The sequence below is a fragment of the Puma concolor genome, chromosome B4 (genome assembly GCF_028749965.1).
Source record: "Puma concolor isolate L17-30 chromosome B4, mPumCon1.1.hap2, whole genome shotgun sequence".
In the NCBI taxonomy this organism is placed as follows: Eukaryota; Metazoa; Chordata; class Mammalia; order Carnivora; family Felidae; genus Puma; species Puma concolor.
Genome location: NC_141673.1, coordinates 16,908,583 through 16,935,372, shown reverse-complemented (window position 1 = coordinate 16,935,372; position 26,790 = coordinate 16,908,583). Strand labels below are relative to the sequence as shown.

Below are 26,790 nucleotides of genomic sequence, written 5' to 3'. Positions count from 1 at the left end.
AACTTTTAGGGCAGTGTATGGGCAGTCAGGTTTGTAGGTATGGTCTACTGGCTTGACTACCCTATATGAACTTTCCTATCCCATTTTATTCTAGTTTATGATTCACTTCACCTTTATTATTTTTTTTTCCTTCGGCAGCAGATATTTTTGATTTAGAGAGTGTTGGCCAACCCTATAGAAATGCTACTTTCACACCTGTGGAATATCATGTTGCCTGACATTCACTTCTGTAGCACTTCTAATCCTCTCCGGCTCTGGGATATGTAATTATATACACCCCTTCCCAGCTCTGGCTGCTGCAGTCCCACTGCTGGATTGCTTGTCTGTTTCCTCTTCACCTTCCAGTGACCCCTGAAAGGGTTGTACCTGGGAGGTGGGTTTCTCCAGGCAGAGGCAGATGCACTAGACGCAAATACAGGCTCATCTATAGGAACCAGTGGGTGTGTGGTGAGTTACTTGTGGGGCTGGACTTGACCGTGAGTGGCTAAGCAACGCCACGTGAGGCGAAGTGCTGTCTGGCAGCAGAGACACAGGGAGAGCACCTGGTTGTACGTGCATTACACCTGCACCGTCCAATATGATAGTCATTAGCCACAGCCACATGTGGCGATTTAAATTAAAATTAATTAAAAATAGTTATGGGCGCCTGGGTGGCTCAGTCAGTTAAGCGTCCAATTCTTGGTTTCAGCTCAGGTCATGATCTCATGGTTCATGGGTTCTAGCCCTGCGTTGAGCTCTGCACTGATGGTAGGGAGCCTGCTTGGGATTTTCTCTCTCCTTCTCTCTCTGCCCCACCCCTGCTCATGCTCTCTCTCTGTCAAAATAAATAAAGAAACAATGAAAAAATGGTTGTAAATTTCTATTCCTTAGTCATACTTACCACATTTCAACTTCTCAATAGCCACTCGTGGCCACTGGCTTCCATTTTGGGCAGCACAGATCTAGAACAGTTCCATCACCCCAGAAAATTCTGTTGAGTGGTCCTGTTCTGAAGTGTGGCAACAGGAGTGGGCATGCTGGGATCTCAGCCAAGGTTTTCAGGAGGAAAAGTAGAACCCTGCCCCCTTGGCTGATAGGATGTGGACTGAAGAAACTGGCTTGGTTTCAGACGTGGCCCTGGACCTGGCAGTGTACAGCATCCAAGGAGCTTACAAATCCAAGTGACTCTCCAAGGCTCTGCAGGGAGGGTGGTCTAAGTGCAGTCTTGAGGGATACAGGCAGATGGGAGCTTCCCCCTCCCCCACCTCACGAGACATGCCCTGTGCTGAGCACTTGACATAGATGATTTCATTCAACCTTAGGAGGAGATAGTATTACCTCCATTTCATAGATAAGGAAACTGGGCCACATAGAAGAGAGCCTGTGTATAAGCCCTTCTGTACTGCTCCATGCTGCCTCCAAGTCAGGCAGGAGAGACCCGAGCTCTGGGGGAGCAGGGGGCTGAGCTCTTGGCAGGAAGCCGGCTAGGATCAAGCAAGCTCAGATTGGGGTTGGGGCCAGCCTTCCTGCTGTCCAAGAGAATAAGGCAGAGAAGAAGAGGCAGGGCAAAGTTATGGCACAGGACAGACCTAACTTTGGGGGTGGTGGTGTTCATGGCTTGGGGTGCATGAAGACGCTGTAGTAATGTCTTGTGTAGATCGAGAAGAGGACTGCTCATCCTCCAGGGCTAGGACTGTGTCGCAGCGCTGGCATGACCATGGACTCTGAGCGTCACACGGCCCTTCTGTAAATCCCACTTCTGCCGTTTATTTCTTTGCTGCAGCTGAGGTCGCCTCCCTGAATTTCAGCCTCCTTATCTGTAAAATGAATATGATAAGATGACATTTATTAGTATCATCATTATCCTTGTAGCCTCAGGTATGAATACCATACTTAGCATAACCTCAGTAAAAAATGGAATAAAATTGAATCTGGTGATGAGGGCTGGAGAATGTAAGGGCTGAAAAAAGAGTCCACTTGGATGGGAAGAAAGAGGGCTACTCAAGTCTACACTAGGGCAATAATTACAGGAAATTACAAAATCAATTCCTTCTGGCCCAACAAAGGCATTTGTTTCCTTTTGCTACTGGGAGTCTCAGAGATTTGTTCATCCATTGTAAAAATACCCATTCGGTGCCACCATTTTGTGACCATTGGCTTTATCAACATTATGATCTATGTTTACCTGGTGAATTCCTTGGCTCAAGTTAGAAATTACCAAATTATCATTGTCCTCTAAGTGGGGATAAAATGCTGTACCTCCATGCACAGAGTGGTTTAAAACCATTTGGCTTGGGGCGCCTGGGTGGCGCAGTCGGTTAAGCGTCCGACTTCAGCCAGGTCACGATCTCACGGTCCGGGAGTTCGAGCCCCGCGTCAGGCTCTGGGCTGATGGCTCAGAGCCTGGAGCCTGTTTCCGATTCTGTGTCTCCCTCTCTCTCTGCCCCTCCCCCGTTCATGCTCTGTCTCTCTCTGTCCCCAAAATAAATAAACGTTGAAAAAAAAAAATTAAAAAAAAAAAAATAAAACCATTTGGCTTAATTTAGTTAAGCAATAAATTATTTTGAAAGTATTCAGTTTCCAAATATTAAAGCCAAATTTCAAATTAGTTTGTCTGTGTAGTCCTAAGAATTGGTGCATGGAGGCTTCCCCAGACCCATATTCTGGCTGCCTGGTGATGCTGGTGGGCTTCTGGCTTATCCTATGTATATATCTTGGGGTTAAACTCGAGATCAGAACTATTGTGATCAAGGTCTCCAGCATTAACAACATTGTCAACAAATATAATTGTATGCCTGTCATGGATATGGATGCTAGCAACTTACCTACCAATACCACCTACCCAATATATAGGTGTAACCCTAACCCAGTTCCCAAGCTAAATACCAACTGCTTCCAGCAAACCCATTTCAGGGAGTTTAATTATTAAATCACACAGCCTGATAAACTGAGCATTTGACCTCGCAAAAGGTGAGGATCCTTGCAATGAGTCCCTCAGTTGAGCTCTCCAGGCATAAAGCTAAAGACAGAAAATATAGATCCTGGATCTGCTGTCTGGTGTGTGTTTGTGTGTACATGTGTGTGAGATGTATGTGTGCATGCATGCATGTGCATTAGCAAGGGAGAGATGCACCTGTCTCAGGACTCAGGCTTGGAGTCTAACTGAGTTGCAGTTCACACAGTCCTTTTACCCTATGACTGTGTAGATAACCTTTCATGAAGAAACTGAAGAATTTAACACCAAAGGTGTTCAACTTCTTAAATATTTTCCAAATAACTTGAAAACCAAGTTTTAGTTTTCTCTCTGCCTGAAAGGATCATCTCCGTTAAGGTTTTGGGGAAAGAAGAGAGGGTGAAATTGGGCTAGGCTGTCCCTTATCTGCTCTGGAATTGTCTACTAGTAACTGTATTCTTCTGCTGATTCCAGTCATGCTGGTCCCTGCCTGAGCAACAGGATCCAGAGCCTTAGCGAGGATGCTGCTGTGTTCTTGCAATGGCAGCTGAAGGGCGAAAGTGGGCAGGCCATGTATCCTACCCCTGTCTTCTGCTTTATTTTATAGAAGCCTGACCATTCAAAGCTCTATCTGGGCATCAGACTGCAGTGCAGGACTGAGGGAAACTAAGAAGAAAATTCTTGAAATTATGTGCTGATTTTAATGTTCCTGTCCTAAGGAAAAGTCCCCCAGGGAGTTCAAACTCTTTACATGCTGTTGATCTCTTGTGGGCATCCCTATTTCCTAACATCAATCCTTTGTCCCAGGTCAGGGCCTCTCTGTGAGTACCTTCTTCCTCTGCTGTGTGCTCTCTGTTCGACTTTCAGAAAACCTCTTTCTACCCATGGCATTGATCTGTCCTCTCCAACTGAGTCATTTCCTAAGTCTGACTTATTGAGATAAATTGGCCTGAAGTGTTGCTGCTGTGGTCAATCCACAGTTGTCCTTTGCTATTGTGTTTTTGGTACAGTCTGGGTAAGAGTGGGGTTGTAGGGTTGGCTGAGTCTGAATACTCTAAGCCTCATGGTGAAGTCCTTGATGAACCCTGGGCACCTGAAGGGAAGTATTGTTGGAAGTGAGTTGTAGCCTTGAGTCTTTCCTCCCGCTGACTGGCCAGCTACTAATTGTTGGGACCTCCTTCTGCCTCCAAACACTATATACAGATCCAAACACACACACACACACACACACACACACACACCCTTCCCAAGGACCAATGTGGATTCTCAACAATAGTATAGTCAAAACACACATGATTGCAAAACATCTCTCTCAAGATGGCATTCCTGTCCACCTCTCTCAACTTGCTTTCAAATCATGCCCCCTCCAGCTTACTGGGAATATGAAATATGCCTATCCCTGAATTGCACAAAGATCCAGGAAACTTTGGGCCCACTTATCTTCTTAGGGGCTATTTTCCAATCCTCTCTTTATGGAAAGAAAATCTGACTGGGTTCATTTCTCAGCTACATGTTTGTGTCCATTCACCACCACAAAGATCTGGTTTTTAAAGAATCCCAATTCTAGTCTTATTAGAAATGCAGTTAGGTGTTTTGAGTTCATATTCAACCATTACTAACTTGACATAATTCTCCAAATTACCCCAATGTATTAAAACTGTTACTGCACTTACCAACAAAATAGTCCAGCTGAGTGTTAAATAACATCACCGGCACCAACAGTACTTTCACATAGATTATGATCTCATTTGATCCTTATAACAATCCTGGGAGGTGGCCAGACCATGTACTTTCATTCTCTTTTAATAGATGAAAAACTGATGTTCAGAGGAACGGACTCTTCAGATCTCTTCGCTAGTAAAGTGACAATTTAATGGCAAATAACTGATCGAACACTTTTGCAACTATCCCAAGAAGCATTCTCTGTTTAACCTAGAGCAATGACCTTCCATTTCTTCATAAAGCAAACAGAAATGATTTTGCAGATGAGCTTAGGGAAGATTTAAAATGCAAAAAGTGTTGTGGTGGAATTTGGCTTTTATTTTTTGCCCCATAAGGACCCCCACCCCCCACTGTTCATATTGTAAGAGAGAGAGAGAGAAAGAGAGCGAGTTCAGCTGGCTGATCTGTGAGCTGTTGAAGCTTTTGCTTAAAAAGGAAATCTGATCTCTGTCTAAGTGGCACTAATGTGTGGGCTGAGAGCTGCTACTGTAAATTCAGCAAGGGATTCATTAATGCCAGGAGCCTCTTAGAGTGCTGTGGATGGGTGACCTCTGAAATAAAAGCATAACCAGCAAAGATAAGGCTTCATGCATGATCTACAGGGCTCTGTTTCTGGTGATCTTCAAGATATCTTAAGCCAGGAGTATTTAGGACCAGAAAGCCAGGAGTTTGGTGGGGAGGGGAAGACCACCCAAAACGATTAGATGATACCACACAATAGATTCTTGGCTTTTTGAAATTCTTTGGCAAATCTCTCTCCCCCCACTCCCCCCCCCCAACTCTTCCCTTTGCTGGGAATAGTTTTTGCACTTTTCTCTTTGGTGGGAAAAATAAGCTACTGTTTTTGAAATGACTAGGATGCCGTCAGTAAGGCTCACGAGCTCTTGATGGAAGATGAGCTGGAAAATACATCAGAAGCCTGCTGGGAACCTCAGTTGTTGGGGGGTGTCACACAGCTTTGTAAGATTCTGATTTTGACATGAGGTATGGGGTTGGGGTGTTAGGCGGCAATGGCTCTTCTAAGACTAGCTTTTGAGAGCTTCCTCTTATGATCCCGGAGCTCTCCTGACCACGGGGCATAACTTTTTTTTTTTTTTTTTTTGCTTTGTTTTGTTTTTAATGTTTGTTTACTTATTTTGAGAGAGAAAGAGATGGGAGAGAATGTGAGTAGGGGAGGGGCAGAGAGAGAGTGAGAGAGAGAGAACCCCAAGCAGGCTCTGAGCTGTCAGCACAGAGCCCAATGTGAGGCTTGAACTCACGAACGGTGAGATCATGACCTGAGCTGAAAACCATGAGCCAGATGCGTAAGTGACCAAGCCACCCAGGCACCCCAGGGCACGACTGTTTTCATTGCAAATCAGTACTCTGGATTTGGATTTCAAATAAGCTATTTAAAAAATTGGGCCTCCCTTCCCCAAAACTACTGTATAGGTTTTCTCAGGCTGCTATAACAAAATACCGTAGGCTGGTGGCTTAAACAACAGAAATTTCATTTCTTACCGTTCTGGAGGTTGGAAGTCCAAGTTGGAAGAGCCAACAGGGTTGGTGTCTGGTGAGACCTATTTCCCTGGCTTGATGGACCATTTTCTTGTTGTGTCCTAACATGGCTCCTTCTTTGGGCAGAGAGAGAGAAAAAAAGGGAGAGAGCAAGAGCGAGATATCTATGGGGCTTCTTCCTCTTCTTTTAAGGACAGCAGTCCTGTTGGATTAGGTGCTCACCTTTATAACCTAATTTCACCTTAATTATCTCCCTAAAGGCCCTATCTCCAAATAGAGTCACATTGGGGTTTAGGGGTTCAACATATGAATTTGGGGGGACACAGTTTTTAGTCCACAATAAGTACAAAAGGATATACACATATTGTAAACCATTGAACAATGTTGAACCATAACAAGAAAATGTCAACTGTCTTCTCTCATTTTTGCCCGACCAGCCAGGTGACCAGTTGGTATGTATTTCTCACATCTTTCCCTTCCTGGTGCAAACACATGGCACACTGTATTTTTGTTTTTTTACAGCAGTGATGTTACATTGTATTTACTACTTTGCAACTGCCTTCTATTTGACTAACATTAAACTGATTTTTAAAAATCCTGTCGAAATTTCCCCTGGGCGTCTATGACTATTGAACAAGTGTTCCCAGCTGGAGTTTGGGACTTATAAAAGTCTGTGGATAGAATTCACGAGGTCTGTGAACATGACTGGGAAGAAAAAATGCATCTTGATTATCACTCACCTCTCACTGAAATTTAGTGCATCTTTTAATTAGGAATATAGACAACAAAGCATAGTTACATTTTCAAGAACCTCAGGTATTTTTATATCACATCACGGTTTTGCAGATATCTCAGAATATCCTATATGCTTTATATTAAAATAATTACCGGATATACTACTGGATTGTAGTAGATCTAATGGTTTATCTAGTGGGTTATTTAATGGGTTACTAAAGATGCATTTACATTACTCCATTGCAAAATTTTAAATACAATCTTTTTGAAGACGTTTCAATACAATTGTTTTAAAGAAATTATCCAAAGTTATTATTTTTTTCCAAACATTTAAAAACAGGATTTTGAGAAGAGACCCATAGACCTTACCAGTTGTTGAAGGAATCCATGGCACAAAAACAGTTAAGAACCCTTGCTATAGAGATATGACAGACTGAGGATGTAATATTTTACTTGGAAGCCAAAAGAGATGTGGAATGTGGAACAAAACGAAGTTTTTAATACCCAGCCAGTTTGAGAGGTTGATAAAGGATAAGAACACATCACATGATGGGAGCACTGATTAGACTTGTCCCTGCAATGTACACAGTGATTTGTGTCCACTCATTCCTTTGAGTTTTATATAAATAATGAGAATTCCAACTGCCATTGGTGAGTATCTACTGTTAAAGATGATTTTCAAAGAAGGTAAAATCATGACTCTCATGTAGATATGAAATAATGCATGAAAAATATTTTATTTAACTCACAAATTAATAAGAGTGACAGAAGCAATGGGAGAACTGAGACCTTCTACCCTTATAATTACATTGGACACTGAAAACCAAAGCCACAGGTCACTGTCTGCATTAACATGACTTTGTGTTATTTTCCTGCCTTCATTAGCATGATCTATTCCCCCAGGAGTCTGTTGCCCAAGCAAATGGTTTGATTCATTGCACGAACTTCCTTAAAAAACCATCCTAAGATTCTTTGAATTCCTTGTATTTAAATTCTCATCTTGCTGCTTCTACCAATCCTGGACTGTTGTTTCATGATCCTTACTCAGTCCTAACCAACACTTTGAAAGATCTGTCTTAAATCAAACTTTCAAATCTCAATAAATTCTGACATCACATTTTCTTCTCCACGACACTGCTAAACTTTGTGACATGGCAGTCCCTCTTAGTGCAGTAATTGCAAGCTCAACTTTGACATATCAAGAAGTTGTGTTGGTGATATATGGGGAGACAGCTTTTGACAGATTTGGAGGTCTCACTGAGATCCAGTTGGGACCAAGATCTTACCGTCATGGCCAATGCCCTGGAATGGGAAACAGAATGTCCCTCTGAGGTCCTTTGAGCCTTCTGTTTGGAGACTTTCTGACTGTGATGACGGGGTAGGCAAATAGACCTCGCATTGGTTAGAAACTTTTATCTCTTTCATTCAACTCTGAGATGCTGAGTTTATTTCTTCTCCTAGGATTAAGAAACCGTCCTTAGGTGCCAATATTTGAAAAAGCACATATAATTTTTTTGGTGGAAATCTGTCTGTCTCTCTGTTTTTGTCATTTTTGTTGTGCATCAGTAAGAGGAAACCCATCAGGAAGAGGATGGGTGCAGGCCCTGAAGTTAAGCTCTTTCCTCAAGCTGGTCCTGGGGACTGAGAAGTTTAGTTCAAATGAGGAGCAAACTTCCAACTGCCCCCATTTCTCAACTGGCATCAAGAAGCATTCCAAGACATTCAGATTTAAAAATCTCTTCCTTTCTTTTGGCCAAAGCAAAAGAAAAACTGAAAGCTGTCTCTCTTTCAGATCCTCTTGAATCACAGTGTGAACCTTCCCCAGTTCTATACTCTGACATCTGTCTCAGCTTCTGGCCTCCCTCTGATTTGCTCCTCTTCCCCACTGGTCTACCACAACCTCTTAAACTTCAATGGTCTCTTGAAGTTAAGCCTCCCCAGAACAGGCAAAATCCCTTTCTGTTGATTTCAAGCCCTGGTCTCAAGTCTGAGCTGAGAGCCCAGTCAGGATAGGAGAAATTTGCAGAAGAACTTAGAATAAGTTTATGAATATGTAATGCAGGACTCACTGGTCTATCTATATCAATGAGTGTTAGTGGGAGTCTCAGATGCTGAGAAATGGATGGAGAAAGCGGGATTGGAAGCTCTCAATAATGATTTAAAGGACCCTGAATTTCATAGGGAATCAGAGAGGTTCAGAAAAACTCTACGTGCTGGATAAAGTCTTTTGGAGTCTATCCCACAAATCTTCCCTATGAAAGTGGATCAGATGCTAGTCTCAAGTAGAGAAAGGATGAGGATTGTGGAGAACCCCGGGATAGGCCTGTTCCACCTTTAGGCAGTATTCAGCAGAAGATCTAGAAGCAGATGTGATCCCCCACTCCTTCCTCATTTTTTGTAAATTGGTATTAAGCCAGAAATTGAGTAGCAAATACATAAGCATGGTCTAGAAAGGAAATAACCCTACTGCCAGAACTCCAACACTTGTGGAGGACTTTGAAAATAGTTTAGAATGAAAACAAAGTAGAAACTGGAATAAATTTATAGCCTTACAGATAAAATATCTAGATGCTCCCATCTCAGTCATTCAGCTCCAATGGAAGGAGTCTCTTGATAAAGATAGTTATAGATATTGTAAACAGAAACAACTCTGGGAAAAGAATTGCCATGTCTCTGGTAAGAAAACAGAGAAAATATGTAACAGATGAGATGACTGACTGATGAGGGGCTCAGAAGGATCTGCTGAACAGAAATTTCTCTAAAGATTAAATGAGTTCTTCTGATTGCTTTACATCAAATAAGCGCTGTATCAATGGAATATTAAAAAAATCCCAGAAATTAAGGAAATCGAACTGATAACTTTCAAAATGTTAAACAGAGTAGTCTTATGGAAATTTAACTCAAAAGTGGTTTAAGAGGCCAAGTTCAAATATATTAAGTCAGCTTTTGGAAATGAAATGAGTTTATTATTTTTGGCTTAATACAAATAATTGTCTTCCCTGATTTACCATGGTAAACATAATAGGAGTTTATGATTTTATTCTACTTGGGTATGTTCTTAAATTTATACAGGGTTTACTGTACTAATCAAATAAACTAGCATTATTTCTACTAATGCTTATAGTTATGAAAAATAAAAATTTGTGTTGATTTATTCTGAAAATTTAATTTCAACAGAGATTATAGTTTGTAATACATCAGCTGGAAGATTCATTTTCAAGAACTTTAGTACTGATATTAAATTGAGTTAATTAATGGGTATTCATTGAATGGCTAGATCATTTCTTTCTTTCTTTCTTTCTTTCTTTCTTTCTTTCTTTCTTTCTTTCTTTCTTTCTTTCTTTCAAATTTAAATCCAAGTTATTTACCATATAGTGTAATAATGATTTCAGGAATAGAAGTCAGCGATTCGTCACTTACATATAACACCCAGTGCTCATCCCAACAAATGCCTTCCTTAATGCCCATCACCCATTTAGCCCATGCCCCCACCCAACACTCCGCCAAGAACCCTCAGTTCTCTGTATTTAGAGTCTCTTATTGTTTGTCTCCCTCTCTGTTTTTATCTTATTTTTGCTTCCCTTCCTCTATGTTCATCTGGTTTTTTTCTAAAATTCTGCATACGAGTGAAATCATATGATATTTGTCTTTCTCTGACTGACTTACTTTGCTTAGCATAATATACTCTAGTTCCATCCATGTTGTTGCAAATGGCAAGATTTCACTCTTTTTGATTGCTGAATAATATTCCATTGCATATATATGCCACATCTTCTTTATCCATTAATTATCTGATAGACATTTAGGCTCTTTCCATACTTTAGCTATTGTTGATAGTGCTTCTATAAACATTGGGGTGCATGTGCCCCTTTGAATTAGCATTTTTGTATCCTAGATCATATATCTAAGTAAGAAAGAACAGTGAAACTGATTACTAAGCATAATTTCAAATTTATATACTTTTGCTTCTTATTTTTATTAAATTTAAATTTTTTTTTTCAACGTTTATTTATTTTTGGGACAGAGAGAGACAGAGCATGAACGGGGGAGGGGCAGAGAGAGAGGGAGACACAGAATCGGAAACAGGCTCCAGGCTCTGAGCCATCAGCCCAGAGCCTGACGCGGGGCTCGAACTCACGGACCGCGAGATCGTGACCTGGCTGAAGTCGGACGCTTAACCGACTGCGCCACCCAGGCGCCCCTGCTTCTTATTTTTATATACTATCTTTGGGCCTGTTCATTAATGTGCTCATTTTTGCCATGTTGAGAAGTTGTATAAGGGATATGTGTGGCTGTAGAAAGTTGTGTTGTGTGTATTCATGGGCTCTTCTGGTCTGCTAAAATGCTGATTTGGGGTTATCAGCAATTATCCACAGTCCTCTTTCTGCTCTCACCAGTTTTCTCTGTGAAATAGAAATTTCTTTGATTAAAAGTTGTAATTAAATATACCTGATGTGTCCTTACTGCAGCACTCTTGGCAGAGAGGTCCACATCTGTAAGCAAGATAATGAGGTGTGATTTTGTTAAGGGAAAAAGGATATAATCTGTGCAAATGAGTCTGAAAAGTTTTAAGATATGTTAAAATCCTAACAAAATTTGCTCAATTTTCTTTCCTTGTTTTACTGTTTATTGCTTTTACTTACAATATAAAGGCTTATTTATTTATTGGCCCATTGGCTTGTCCTTTAGGAGAAAGAGATCAGTAGATCTCTCTCTACTCCAGGGGAATTCTGAATTTGACTTGCCTTAGGCCTCTTCATTTCATGCTTCATGAGAAGCTTGGAAAGTTGGGGGAAATCCTGCATGCTGTGGTTGAGAGAACTGCAGACAATTTAGACAATGCCACTAATGCCACTTAAAGGGTTCGGAATATGCTACCCCAAAATATGCCACTTTGGCACAAGAATAATTTTGAGCTGAAGGCAATTGAGAAATAGCAGACACAGGAAGAACTCTCTGCCCTTTCTCATTCTGCCTAAAAGCAGTGCATATATTTCTTGTTGTGAAGGGGACACAAATTTTCATTTGTGAAAGTGTTCCTTCTTCCGTGCCAAGAAGAGGAGACTGACTCTTATCTGCATACCTTACTAAGGAAGTCTTATTTACCATGCATTTCTTAGTTACATTTTCACAACTTACCACTCTCTAGAGCCCAAACCCCCTTCCCTTTGTTCTGTCACTTCTCCATACTCTATCACCTTTTGTTAAGAGGATATATAAGCTCCCAGGTCTAACCACTTTTTTGAGGTCTTCATTTCTTTTCTATGATAGCATTTTTTTGAGGTCTTCATTTTCTTTTCTATGAAGACCTCCATGCATGGAAAAATAGACATATTAACATCAAATCACATTGTATGCTTTTTCTCTTCTTAATTTGTCTTTTGTCAGTTTAATGAGCAGGCCCCAGATGCTAAACCTGAGAGAGTAGAAAAAAAGGGTTTGTTTCACCTACATCATAGATCTCATCCAAGAGGATTATGAAAGTGGACACGTGGTTGTTCAAAACAAAGCTACCTCGAGGAGGGATATCTTCTGTTTTAGAGGAAGAATATCATACTTAGATCTCTGCAGACTTCTCTTAGATCTTTAATGTTACTACAGAAAATCTTGGAAATAAATAAAGAAGTCAGATCATTAGGTAATTTGGAGGTAATTCTTCCAGGAGTTTGCTGCCCAGCCAAATAGTGTGATTGTCCATTCCCAGAGCTTCCTAGAGAATCTTTGAATCTTTTGCCTTGAGGTCCTCACCTTTCTGTGCCCACCAATCCTGGACTTTTGTACCACAATCTTTACCCAATACTAATCAAACCCGTGCTTTGAAAAGCTGCTTTACATAAAACTCTAATTCTTAATAAATGCTGACTTTTCCCCTCCTTCCCCAGAGACACTGCCACAGATTTGCCAGGTGGTATTCTCCTTTACTGCAGCAAGCAATAAACTCAACTTTGTCTTATCAAGAGGTTGTGTGTGTCGGTGAAATATGGGGAGGCAGCTTCTGATGGATGTTACAATTGCTTTAAAGGCGACGTCAAAATGCAGACACTTTTACAGATTAGAAATAATGAAATGAATTTGCAAATGACCGCAAAACTGTCTTTTTAAAGGGAAGGGCTGGTTATCCCTCCACCAGACAGAATTTATTTGCATGTCTATAGACAAAAATTACTTGCATTGCTATCAGTTATGTACAATTTACAGAGCCATTAAAAAAAAAAAAAAGAACTCAAAGGCAATGAAAGCTACAGAGCCCTCATAGAATCAGAATCAGATGACCTGGAAGGATGTGCTGTAGACAATGCACAGTGCTCTACTAAAGCACAAGTTCTTCCCTAACCTACTAGGTGCCAGGTATCTAGTGAGGTTCTAGGACATTTCCCAGACATTATTGCGTTTCATCTTTACCACACCCTACAAAATCGAATATTACAGTTTCCTCTTTTCTACTGAGGAAACTAAGGCTCAGTGAAGTTTTTCAAAAACCACAAAATGCTCAAATAACATGTGCAATAGATATTTGGTTAGTGAAAACGTCATATGCAGAGAGGAAATCTTGCACGAATCTTTGAATGGTGGAGAGAGAGAGAGAGGGATTCCTGAGTATCCTATGAGATGCTGGGTACTATCCAGTTCTCGAACTTGAGTCCCTTAATTTTATAGTGGTCTGCACCTTTCATTGTCTTTGAGCTATTTCATAACTCTGTGAGTTGAAAAAAACCTCATAGTAATGTCAATGATTCTTGTCCACATTCAGCGCAAATGAATGTTTGGCAGAGGAAGCCACCACTGCATCTATTAGCAAATGCATTTCAGCATTTCTGAAATGTAGTCAGCACTTCTGATTGCCTACATATGTGTCTGCTCTTTGACTTCTCCTTTGAACCAGCGTAAGAACTTAGGCTTCCCTCATTAAATGATGAATAACATAGAATCTTTGACATGGGTTCATTTTATATATGTGTGAGAGTCATGATTTTTATCTCTTCAAAAATGCCTGTTAGCAGTTTGAAATGAGTTTAGCCTTTCATTAGTTGGCTTTGGGGGTACTTACTGTTTCAGGCCATGGAGATGATTAGCGGCTCATCTGAGGCTCTCCTTGCTCTGAAATTATTCGATTTTATGACTACATACCTGGCATTCCTAGAGTTGCATGTTAAGCCTTCTGTTGTTTTCTTTCTAGAGCTATCTGATAGCACAGGCTGTCCGTTAAATACAGTCTGAGCAATTAGGCCTAGCTAATGTCTTCCTGACTAGGATGCCAGGACAAATATCTAATGGTAGCAAGTGAGTGAAAATAAATAGGGGCCAATTAATAAGGACTAATTTGGTGTTACAATGGAAACAGGGGCAACTGAATGCATTCTAATTCCAGTAAATGTGAGTTCACTCCAAGGATGTTAGAATTTCAGATACATTTAACTGTTTGAGTCCTTGGAAACTTTTGCAGACATCACTAGAACCTTGGGTTGTAAAGTTGTCTGGATTTTCACATGTCACCTTTGTTAACTTGTTTGTGAACTTTGTAAACTTGTAAACTCCTGCTATGGTGCATCATTCATTACTCAGAATAATGTATGAAAATTGGAGTTCTCAGCTTCCAAGCATGTGTTCAGAAGAAAGAGTTTTAGTCATGGCCCTCTTTGCTATAAGTGACAGAAAACCCAATTCAAGCTACTTTAAGCAAAAAACAAAAAACAGAAAAACAAGAAAACCCTCACCCCCCAACAAGCAAACAACCCCCCCCCCCCACCAAAAAAGAACCACTTCAACACCAAAAAACCCCAAATACACTGTTGGGTCACATGGCAAAAGTCCTGGTGCAAGGTGAGTTCAGGTACAGTTAGATAGATCTAGGGGTCCAAAAATGTTACCAAAACCTGGTCTTTCTCCTTCTTTTGCTTCTTCTTCCTCTGGGTTCACTTCAACTGTCAGAAACCCTTCCTTCTGATGGCCTCAGACCATTCCTGTCTTACAACTTCACTTCCCCAAAACCAATGGAAAAGAGTCCAGCTCTCAGTAGTTCTTTCTTGGTTGTTCAAACCAAAGTGTCAGGACGATCACTGATTGGACCGATTGCCACAGCTTGGGTCATACGCCCATCTCTGAACCAATGAGCATGCCTAAGAGGGTGTGATGTTTTGATTGGCTAGGTTGGGGTCACATGTCCAGTGTTGTAGCCACCAGTGGACACCCACCTCCATATTCCAGGGGAGCACAAAGAGTGAGAGTGGAGTAGGAGAGACATCCTAGAGGAAAGTCAGGGAATTTGGCTACTGGGAGCCCAAAACACCAACACAGGAATATTATTACATGTTGACTGATGTCCTCAGGTTAAAATGCTTGTCAAGTGGCAATACTTCTCGTGGGCTCTGACTGTGGAACAGCTATGTTAACTGGTATCTAAAATATCCAGTCATTCTACCAATAAACACTTATTGAACATTTACTCTATTTACTGGCTCTAAACTAGATGTTGGGGTTACAGAAATAAAAATAGTCATTGCTGGCCGGGAGAGTGTAACATTATTATATTATCGTCAGGGTCCTTGGTCATTACACATCTGCTGAGAGTATAATTTGGAGGAAAATCTGCTGATGGGAGTCTCTGGAGAACTTGATGGAGATGATGGGTGTTTAAAGCTCTTGTATACAATCTATTCATATCCCATATTTGCATTTGCCTTGTATTTTCAAATTTCTTTCTCACTTAGTATGTCTCTACTGTCTCTTGACCATTAGTAAGTCACAGGTAGTCCATTAGGAGATTGTTGCAGAGAAATACTTCAGAGAGTTATTTCTGATCTGTACATTGTGACACACACCGTCTGTTTATGTGGTAAACAGCGAGCTGCTATGACATCATCTGTGGTGCAACATCATAGTGGAGGCTACCAGCCATCCACTCTGTTGTCAGATGGATGGATCACTCTGTTGTCATTCACTTCACAGATTTTTCTCAATGTATTTATCATACCATCAAAAAAATGGATGGTCATAAAAAATTTTATGAGAAAAAATTCCAGGTTTGCGTGATTTTGGCATTGAATAAGGAATTGCTTTGGTAAGGTAGGGGTCATGAGTGGTAAACTCAAGACTGACGGCAGTAAAGTGTAGGGATGAGAACACGGGGCCATGCAGTTCTCCAACAGAGCACTGCACACTGGTTTGGTGGTTGAGGAAGGCTTCTTGTAGAAACTGGAGGTAATGTTTGAAGGATGAAGGGGAATGAACCAAGAGTGCAGAGATTAGTGGATGTAGTAAATTCCTTAAATTGAGAGAGAGCAAAGTTTTAGAAGATAATGTTCATATTTTAGAATGTACCTGATGCTATGCAAATGACTTAAGTGAGTTTGGTCACTTCATATTTATAGCAGTTTTGTAAATTCCGAATTGTGTTATCACCATATTCAGATGAAGAAATGGACCACCCCCTGAACTTCTCCTCCTGTCTCACCACACACACAGAAAGATTAGGTAAGTTGCTCTAAGCCACACCACTAGAACAGGCCAAACTGGGATTTGAATTCAGGGAGTTCACTACACAATCTCTTAACTGCTGCATACAGAAGTTTCTGGAAAGAAAATTGCTACCATGGCTGAAGCTCAGGGAGCTAAGAGAAAATAGTATGAGATATGGCTGGAAAAGTAGTTGGGGGCCGGGCAGTGGAGGACCTTATAGGCTGAGGTGAGAATTGGGCCATATGAAGACTTTGAGAGGTTTTAGCAAGACCATGATGTGAGTTGATTTATTTTTTGAGAAGATTACTCTAGCTGGTGGGCTGAGAACGAATTGTAGCGGGCAGTACTTGAAGCAGGGAGATGTGTTGGGAGGCTGCTTCAGTGGTCCAGGTGAGAGCTGATGGCTCACTGAACTGAAGTGATGGCAGTAAAAGCAGCCATAAATGGGTGTATAAAATAGATAAATAAGGTATAAAATTGCCTGGGTTTGGAGATTGATTAGGGGGAGAAGATAGAGGGCAGGGTCATTGGTATCTGGCTTATGGAACTGGATTGATATTGGCACTGTCTACTGAGTTGGGGCCACAAAAGGAGACTAAGTTGTGGTGGTGCTATGGCTTGCCTGATATGTGTTCCCCCCTACCCAAATTCATATGTTGAAATCCTCACCTCCAAAAGTGATGGTATTAGTAGTCAGTGAGGCCTTTGTATATGATACTTTCAAACATTTCCGGGAAACTAAGGAATATAATGCTGTTGGTTGGTTGCTCCTAATGTTGCTGTCAAAGTAGTGATAAGAAAGGATGATCTCAGGGATTTGAATTCCCTGAGAGCCTGTAGGTTTGCCTTGAGGGAGAGCCTGATCTCTTGCAGGAGGGCTAAAATCAGCCAAATTTTTTCTTCCTTTTTCCTATGACTTTATGCTCTGCTGGCTTAGAGGACTTAGTTCCAGAGAGAGGAATGCTTCCACAGGGAGACACAACAATGATTCCATTGAACTGGAAGTTATAATTGCCACTTGGCTGCTTTGGACTCCTAGTGCCTCTGAATCTACAGGCCAGGAAGAGAATTATGTGCTGACTTGGTGATTGATCCCAACTACCAAGGGAAGATTGGGTTACTATTCCACAGTGAAGCTAAGGAAGAGTATGTTTGGATTATAGGAAATCCCTTAAGGGATCTCTTGGTATCACTGTGTCCCATGATTAAGGTCCATGGAAAACTACAACCCAATCCAGGCAGACCTAGTAGTGGCCCAGATTCTCCAAGAGTAAAGGTTTGGGTCATCCAGCCAGGTAAAGAACCACAACTAGCTGAGGTACTTGCTGAAAACAAAGGGGATATAGTATGGATAGTAGAAGAAGATAGTTATAAATACGAGGACTGTAATTGTCATGAATAATTCCTCCTTATTTTGTGTCTATATACATATATTAAGTAAATGTCTTTGATCTCTTTCCTTTCTTGTTCCCTTATCATGTAACTTAAGATATACTGACTTTATATCATAGTATTTAAGTGTTAACTTATGCCATACTATTTTAAGTTTGTAGGGTACCAACAACAACAACAAAAAAGCAGTAAATGTCACTCAAGGATTTACCTTCTCTTCTGGGGAAGGGGTTAGTGCATTTTTGGCTGTCCACAGGATATTTGCATCATGTTAGGCAGAATTATGACTTTGTTAATGTCTTTGTTTGGAGCTTAAAAATGGTTTAAGCAGATGCATATAGGGGTTACGTTGACAAGGGGTTGCAATGGTTAATTTTGTGTGCCAACTTGACTGGGCTGAGGTAAAGAATTATTTCTAAGTGTGTCTGTGAAGGTGTTTCTGAAAGAGATTAGCATTTGATTCAGTAAACTGAGTAAAGAGATCTGTTTTCCCCAAGGTGGGTGAGAGCTGTTTGGGGCCTGAATGGATTAAAGAGGCAAGGGAAGGGCAATTCCTCTCTCTCTCTTCTTGAACTGGGTGGGATGTCCATCTTCTCCTGACCTTGAGCTTTGAAGCTTCTGGTTCTCAGGCCTTCAGCCTTGGGCACTTATACCAGTTTACCCATTGTCCTCCCCCACAACTCCAGTTCTTAGGCCTTTGGACTCAGACTGAATTATTTCACCAGCTTTCCTCGTTCTCTAGCTTGAGACAGCAGATTGTAGAACTTCTTGGCCTCCATAACCATGGGAGCCAATTCCTATAATAAACCTCCTCATATATATCTATATATGGTTGACCCTTGAAAAACTTAGGAGTCAGGGGCGCTGACCTCTCATGCAGTCAAAAATCCATGTATAACTTTTGACTCTCAAAAACTTAACTACTGATAGCTTACTGTTGACTGGAAGCCTTACAGATAACATAAACTGTCAATTAACACATATTTTGTATGTTATAGATATACTGCATTCTTACAATAAAGTAAGCTAGAGGAAAGCAGATGTTATTAAGAAAATCATAAGGAAGAGAAAATTCATTTACAATACAGTAGGTATTTGTAAAAGAAAAATCCACGTATAAGTGGACCCGTGCAGTTCAAACCCATGTTGTTCAAGGATCAACTGTATATCCTGTTGGTTCTATTTCTCTGGAGAGCCCTGACTAATACAGGTAGATAAGATGTTGGATTACATCAGGGACATGTTGAGTTCAGGTTCCTCTGAGACATAAAATTGGCAGTTACAGGTATTTGTCTGGAACTCAGGGCAAGGCCAGAGAGCTAAACCGCACATTTGGGCGCTATATTCGTTTTTAGGCCTGCTGTAACAAATTACTACACACTTGGCTGCTTAAACAACAGAAACGTATTCGCTCATAGTTCTGGAGGCCAGAAGTCCAGAGTCAAGGGGTCGGCAGAGTTGGTTCCCTCTGGAGGCTCCGAGGCAGAATCTATTCCATGGCTCTCTTCTAGCTTCTGGTGACTGCTGGTGATCCTTGGCTTAGGGCTGCATAACTACAATCTCTGTCTTCAAATGGCTTTCCCCTCCAGATGTCTCTGTATCTTCTCCTTCTCTGTCACTTATAAGGTCACCTATCACTGGATTTAGGATCCAAACTAAATACAAGATGATCTCATCTTGAAATCTTTAACTTGATTACATTTGCCAAGAGTCTATTTCCAAATAAGGCTACATTCATAGATACTGGTTAGGATTGGACATATCTCTTTGGACTCCTTTTCAATCCACTATAAGTGCTATCAATTTAGAGATGTTATTCATACCTTGGAGCACGCATGCCATCGCTTCAAGGGAGAATTACACAGGAAGAAGAAAAGAGGGTCCAAAGCAGAGGCTTAAAGATCTCCATTATATAATGGGTGGGTAGAAACGGATGAGCCTACAAAGTAGAATAAAAGGAAGGGGCCAGAGGAGTAGAAGGAACACCAGGAGGCAGAAGGCAGAAGAGTGCATTTCAAGAAGGAGGGAGGGAACAATGCCTACAAATGGTCACCAAAGAAGTGCTAGGTACTGGGCTTAACGTAATATTCATCATTGGCCTTTGATGTTGCTAATCTTTTAAGAGCTAATGTTATACATTTGTTCTAGGTTATTTTTGTTTGCTTGAACTTTAACCAGAACACTAAATAGAATGTTAACTTTATAACAAGTTTAGTCAGACAAACACATATACGTTCATACAGAAATTTTCTGTACTCTTTGTTTTTCTTTTTGGTAGAGACGTTCCAAATAGCTCATCACCTGAATCTTCCTGACTAAGATTTAATTTTTATGTAGTAAGTCAACTTTATCCTTCAACTTTGGAGTGCACTACAGTATAGCCCTGAATCTTGCTTGCAGTGACATTTTTGTCACCTTCTTTTAGTGCCTTTGTTGTAGAATGATTTTACCAGGAAGAAGATGCGTTTCAAAATATATAGGGGAGTGCCTGGGTGGCTCAGTCAATTGAGTGTCCAACTCTTGATTTCAGCTCAGGTCATGATCTCAGGGTTATGAGATCAAGCTGTGTGTCAGTTTCCACTCTGGGCATGGAGTCTGTTTGGGATTCTCTTTCTCCCTCTCTCTCTGTCTCTGTTCTCTCTCTCTCCACCAATTTCTAGCAATATCATTGAGCTCTTAATAAGACTTAACATCATGTTTCTTTTGAGATAGTGCATGAAGCAAAAATGCTTTGGCAAAAAATACCCCACTGTATTTACCAAATGAAATTCCTGGTTACTGGGTGGATGGAAAACTGGGTCTAGCTTTGTGGGGGAACACTATCTCTTTACAGGTATATTGGTGCTTCCTGCTTTTTACTGAAGCTTCCTCCTGGATGTGGAGGGACCCGATGAGGGTTAAGGAGCAAAGATGGGAGCTGGGGTCTCCATAGGCATGCATGAAGGACAAAATCTGTTTGGCAGTGTTTGTGTAGGGAGTGACAGGGAAGAAGTTGAGAGAATCATGTCAAATTATGGAGAACCTTGGATGCCAAGCCAAGTTCAGGACCTCCCAGTGGAAACAGTGGGGTCTGTCCCAGAGCAGAAGAATCCTTTCTCCACTTCTATAGTTGTGATGCATTGTGGGTTTTCAGTGCAAGTGTAGTAATCCAGGGTGTAATTATTTGTATTCTCTCTGGGCTAAGTTGAGAGTTTCTCCAGACTGAGGTCAGATTTTCATAGATCAACATGGGATTCCTATGCTAGGAACAGAGGAGAGTGGTTCAGGTAAAGGCAGCTGGTTCTGAGGTCTCGTGATGCTGCAGGCACTGTGACCCCCCAACCCTCACACCCATGGGCTTCACATCACACGGTGTGGCTCAGATCACATGGGCCACGATGGTGGAGGCCCCTGGAAGTCAATCAGAAGTGACCAGAGGGGTCATATTCATCCTCTGTGTTATTTTTATTTCCCTACCTCTTTCAGTTCAGAGAAGCTCTGGAGAGATGTGTTCCTTCTGTTTTTATTAAGTTCTTCTGGTTTGAGGAGTGAAAGAGAAGGGGAACAGGGAGGGGGCTGTAGATGAGATGGCCTCCAGGCTGGGATTTATAAGAACATCCTTCCACTGGGTGATGTCTGCAAGAGGTAGAGGTATGGTTTCAATTCTGCTCTGGCAAGGCGGGCCAGCCCACGTTGCCAGCACATAGTTCTCTTGCAAGTCTCACACTGATTCGAGAGTTTGTAGACAACTTTGTACTTTGGGTCTCTGCCAGCTGTCCTGAAGAAACAACTCCCCTTGGCTTCACATTTTCTATCTCGCCCTCCCCACTCCTAACCAAAGTTAGAGAATAACAATTGTTTTCTTAGCAAGCACTACTCCTAAGTAAACCCAAGAAGGACCCGAGCATTGGTGCTTTTGGGACCAGCAGAGTCTTTTTCACCTCTTTGTGACTTTCTTTCCTTTGATGGCAGAAGAACACCGCCCCCAGATTTGTACTGCTGCAGAGACTGTCGGTGAGGAGAGGGTCATTGCACAAGTAGACGTCAGGCCTGGGGGATGGCATTTTGGTTTTTGTTTTGTTTTAAACTACTAACCGACTCTAGATTTTAAGTTTGTTTATTTTGTGAGAGAGAATAAGCTTGAGTCGGGGAGGGACAGAGAGTGGGAGAGAGAGAATCCCAAGCAGGCTCTGCACTGTCAGTGCAGAGCCCAAGGTGGGGCTGGAACCCACCAACTGTGAGATCATGATCTGAGCCAAGATCAAGAGTCAGATGCTTAACTGACTGAGCCACCCACATGCCCCTAACTCCAGGGTTTTTTTTTGTATTTAACTTGACACCATATTGTCTGATGTATTAACAACAGAAGGAAAATAACGTATTTCTATTTTGTCTCTCTTATTCTCCAAAATATTTATTGAAAATGTAGCCAACTCCCGTAGAATCTGATTTACTTGTCCATGGACCACCCAAACCATCAGCCCCGCTCCTCCCTCTCCTCGTAATATCTCTTACGTAAGGACAGCTGAGTGTTGGCCCCAGATGGAGTATAAGGAAGGGAAAGGTGGCCGCCTCTCTGCCCCTGTGTCAGCACATTCTCAATCTGCATCCAGAATCTGTGTAGAGCAGGTGTGAGCATAGAACCCATTCACTTAAAACAGAGACTGGCAACTTCTTCTGTAAAGAGTCAGATGGTCAATGTCTTAGTCTTCACAGGCTATGCTGTCTCTGTTACAACTGCTCAGCTCTGCATTTGCATCGTAAAAGGAGCCCTCTGTGTACGTGAGTGGCTCTGGCTATGTTCCAATAAAGACGTGTTTACCAAAATGGGCAGAAGGCAGATTTGACTCAGAGCTGTGGTTTGTCAGCCTCTAACTTAAAACCCGTCAGCGTTGCGCCTGTGCCCTCAAATTGAATCCCAACTCCTACCTGGTGTGCAAGGGGCATACTTTGGTCCCTCTCATGTGTCATGTACTTTCTGCTCCCTGCACTGCACTCCAGCCACATTGTTTTGTTTCTGGCCCTCAGACGTGTCTTACTTTCTCTCATCTCGAGAAATCCGAGCTATTGTGCAAGTTGTTCCTTTGGCCTTACACCGTCTTCCAACCCTCTCTCTCCTACGCACATTTACATCTGCCTTACTCTCCAGATCTCAGTTGGATCTTTTCTAGCACATCTCCCTTAATCCCTGTGCATAAGTTAGGACTCTTGACAGCAAATGACAGAAACTAAATTTAGTTAAACTGAAGAATTAATATGGTATAGTTTGGCTGAAACAAATGATATTGTTTGGCTGAAATCAACAAACCCTGGGCAGGGCTAAGAGGAAGTGAGCTTAGGCATGACTAAAATCACAGACACAATGAGTAACACAGTTGATGTAGAATGTTCTCATCTCACGGTAGACATGTGGGGGTGTCTCCTACATCGAGTAGCCTTCCAGTCTACAGCACACTTGAGAAACTGGAACAATGAGGGCCTTTGGGGATCAAAAAGGATGCCCAAAGGATTTTCATTCTTCAGTAGGTACCAAGGGTACCAAGGGCATCACTGGTTTCTAATAATATCTGATAGCAAAACATATATGATATTTATTATATGCCAGGCCCTGTTCTAAGCACTTCATGCGAATTATTTAACCTTGCAATAACTCTATCAATGAATGCTAATGTCATTACCACTTTACGGGTTATCTTAGTCATCTAATTAATTGTGCAGCCAAAATTTAGTGGCTTAATACAACAAACATTTATTTTCTCACAGTTTTTGTGGATCAAGCAGCCAGGTGTGGCTTAGCTGGTCTTTGGGCTCAGTGTCTCTTGTAAGTCTGTGATCAAGGTGTTGGCCAGGCTGCAGTGACCTTGAGGCTTGACTAGAGAAGAACTTACTTCCAAGCTACGTCATGTGGCTGTTGGCAGAGTAGACTCAGGGCCCCAGTTCCTTGTTGGCTGTTGACCAGAGTTCCTTGCCATGAAGCAAGTTGCCATATTGTGAACTTTCCTATGGAGAAACCCAGTTCTTTGCCATGTGGGGCTCTTCATAGGAAAGCTCACAATATGGCAACTTGCTTCACCAAAGTGAGTGCATGAGAAGAGTCAGAGACTGAGAAAGATGGGAGTCATAGGCTTTTGTTACCTAAACTTGGTGATGATGTCCTATTGCTCTTGCTGTATTCTGTCCATAGAAACAAGTCATGAAGCCCTAGCCCACACTCCAGGGGAGGGGATTACAGAATACCAGGAGACAGGAACCTTTGGGAACCACGTCAGTAGCTGCCTACCACATAGATGAAGAAACCAAGGCACCAAAATAATGGGTCTGCCCTAAGGTAACACAGTTAATCAACCAGAGAACCCAGAAATGAGGCCTAGGACTTGTGCTTGTAACCACCAAGCCATCCTGGGCAATTAGATTTGTATAAGCTCCCAGGTGATTCTAACGTGTAGCTGAGACTGTGAATCACAAGCCTAGCCTTCATAAGCTTCAGTGTGCACACAAATCATCTGTGTTCTGGTTAAAATGCTTATTCTGATTTGGTGGGCTTGGGATGGGGCCTGAGGTTCTGAATTTCTAACAAGTTCTGGGTGATGCTGATGTCACTAGCCTGTGGACCACACTTTGAGTAGCAAGGGCTTGAAGGAACAACTCTGGGCTGAAAGTCGGGCAATTGTTTTTCCACTTGTGATTTTTCCTCACATTGGTGGTAAGTGGGCCAGTCATTTGATCTTTCTGATTTTTAAAAATCTTACATTTATTTTTTCATTCATTCATTCACTCATTCATTCACATTCAATGTTCAATAGCCATTCATCCAATAACAGCCAATACTAATTTTTAAGCACTTTTTTAAATCCTGGCTATAAATATAACAGCAATTCTTGTCTTTCAGGTTTGATGGAAATGTTACCTCCTATGGAAAGCTTCTCCCATTCCCAAAGACCTCACCTTCAGACCTGCTTACATGATATCTTTCGTGTTTCTGTCACTACTTGTATATTGCATTACAATTGTTCGTGGATACTCCTCCCCCATTTGATGGTTTTTTTAAAAAAGATTTTTTAAGTAATCTCTACACCCAATGTGAGGCTCAAACTCACAACTCTGAGATCAAGAGTTGCATGCTCTACCGACTGAGCCAGCCACGTGCACCACCCTGCAGCCCCTATTTGATGGTTTTATGTGAATTTTAAAAAGACATCCTTTTTTCTTTTTTTAAAAAATTTTTTAATGTTTATTTATTTTTGAGAGAACAACACAGTGTGAATGGGGGAGGGGTGGAGAGCAAGGGAGGGGCGGAGAGCAAGGGAGGGGCAGAGAGAGAGGGAGACACAGAATCTGAAGCAGGCTCCAGGCTTTGAGCTGTCAGCACAGAGCACGATGCGGGGCTTGAACTCATGAACTGAGATCATGACCTGAACCAGAGTCTGGCACTTAACTGACTGAGCCACCCAGGTGCCCCATAAAGACATCCTTTTTTCAAAACTCTGTATGTTCATCTGCAGGAAAACTCAGCTAAATATTCAGGTCTGGGATGTATATGATGATGATGGCCTTGAAGCTGTGCATTGTCTCTCACCTTTGTCCTTATCTGTCCCCCACGCTGGATATTGACTCTGCAGCTGGGACTGTGTCTGTTCCATCTTTATATCCCCCAGTGCCTAGCACAATGCCTAATATGTAGTAATCATGCAAAAAGTATTTGTTGAATGAAGAAACATTTATTGTAGAAAATATTGAAAGGCAAAAAATAAAAAAATGAAGTGCCATCCTATTTCACAGTGGTAACCTTTGCCAATGTTTTGTTGTACCTCCTTTGGTCTTTTTTCCATTCATAAATAGGTGTGGCATCCATATCTACATTTGCCTTGATAATATGTAACTTTTCCTGTCTTTCTTTTGAGTGATAGCAGCCAGCATTTACTGACACTGGGCAGAGTGCTTGGTAAAATCCATTGTAATAAGCCCCACTTGCTGCCACTAAGCTCCTGGGAACTTATAGTCTGGGGACAGAGTTAGAGTCATGGCTAACAAGGCACAGCTGTCATGAGGCTTGATGTTTTGAGATCTAGCCTGACATCTTCAATATGATGTGGGGGGAGCAGGTGGTTTGAGAATTGCCAGGAGGGGTGGGACAGACCCTAGGACTTGACCCTGGGGGCCACCCTTCCTGAGACTGTTTTACAGCCAACATAGTTCTCCACTTGATAAGAGCAATTCTACTCCGAAAATCCCTCAGAACAGGGCACATCATCTGAAGTTGAAACGCACTATAACTTTTAGTGAGAAAGAAATTTTTTCATTGCAAGCCCTCAGATTGACCTCCATTCTGCTAAAAAACATGACAGAAACAAACAAATAAGAACAACCACCAAATCCCATTAAAATGTATGAAATTTCTTCATGTGTTAATGTAGCCTTACAAAGCATTGCCCTTCATCAATTACTCTATATAATATGGCTGTTTACTTGCTCTCATTAATCCATTACACAGAGCACAATTAAGACTTGGCTTTTGGCTTACAGCTATGATAGCAAATTTTAAACAATTCAGCCTTTAGCACAAACAAAGAAAGAAACTCAGGGCAGTAGGGATGAGAGAAACCCATTGAAACCAAGAATCATACTACACTTTCTGGAGAGGTTGTGTGTCATCCTTGTGCAGATAGCCATGAGAATCTTCTCTGATTCATTCCAATTTTCTCCTATGTGCTGCCGAAGCAAGTGCTATGCTCTCTGGAGAGGTTGATATCACTGGGCTTAAAGGCATAAGATTGTGTCCTTTATTAATGAGCAGACCACCAGGATTCTGAGAGGAGAATTTGGTGAAATGGGTGCTAACCGTACAATTGCAAAAATGGCCCCGTGGTAACTTTGGACTGTGGCACCCAGCTGCATGCAAGGTGAGCAAAGGACAGGTGGATCTTGCACAGTGCCAAGATCCAAGGAGCTGAAAGAGGGCTACTGAATAAAACTGGGTTGATAAGGTGAATCTAATGTCGTGTCTGTATGATTATACCCATGTTGTACCAAAGGCTCCCAAATGTAATAAAAACTGGGAGATGAGCTACTCTTTCTCT

The 26,790-nt window shown here is 41.6% G+C and overlaps 1 long non-coding RNA gene and 1 other non-coding gene across 2 annotated transcripts; both read right to left on the bottom strand.

Annotated features, from left to right (window-relative positions):
• Positions 1-844: 844 nt before the first annotated feature.
• LOC147578936 (uncharacterized) lies at positions 845-14,114 on the bottom strand. Its single transcript, XR_015253379.1, has 4 exons — positions 13,935-14,114; positions 6,155-6,267; positions 4,606-4,786; positions 845-1,796 (listed from the first exon to the last, which is right to left on the bottom strand). It is a non-coding gene; the product is annotated as an uncharacterized LOC147578936 (long non-coding RNA).
• Positions 14,115-26,327: 12,213 nt separating this feature from the next.
• LOC112864016 (U6 spliceosomal RNA) lies at positions 26,328-26,438 on the bottom strand. The gene has a single exon (XR_003223944.2). It is a non-coding gene; the product is annotated as a U6 spliceosomal RNA (small nuclear RNA).
• Between the last annotated feature and the right edge of the window lie 352 nt (positions 26,439-26,790).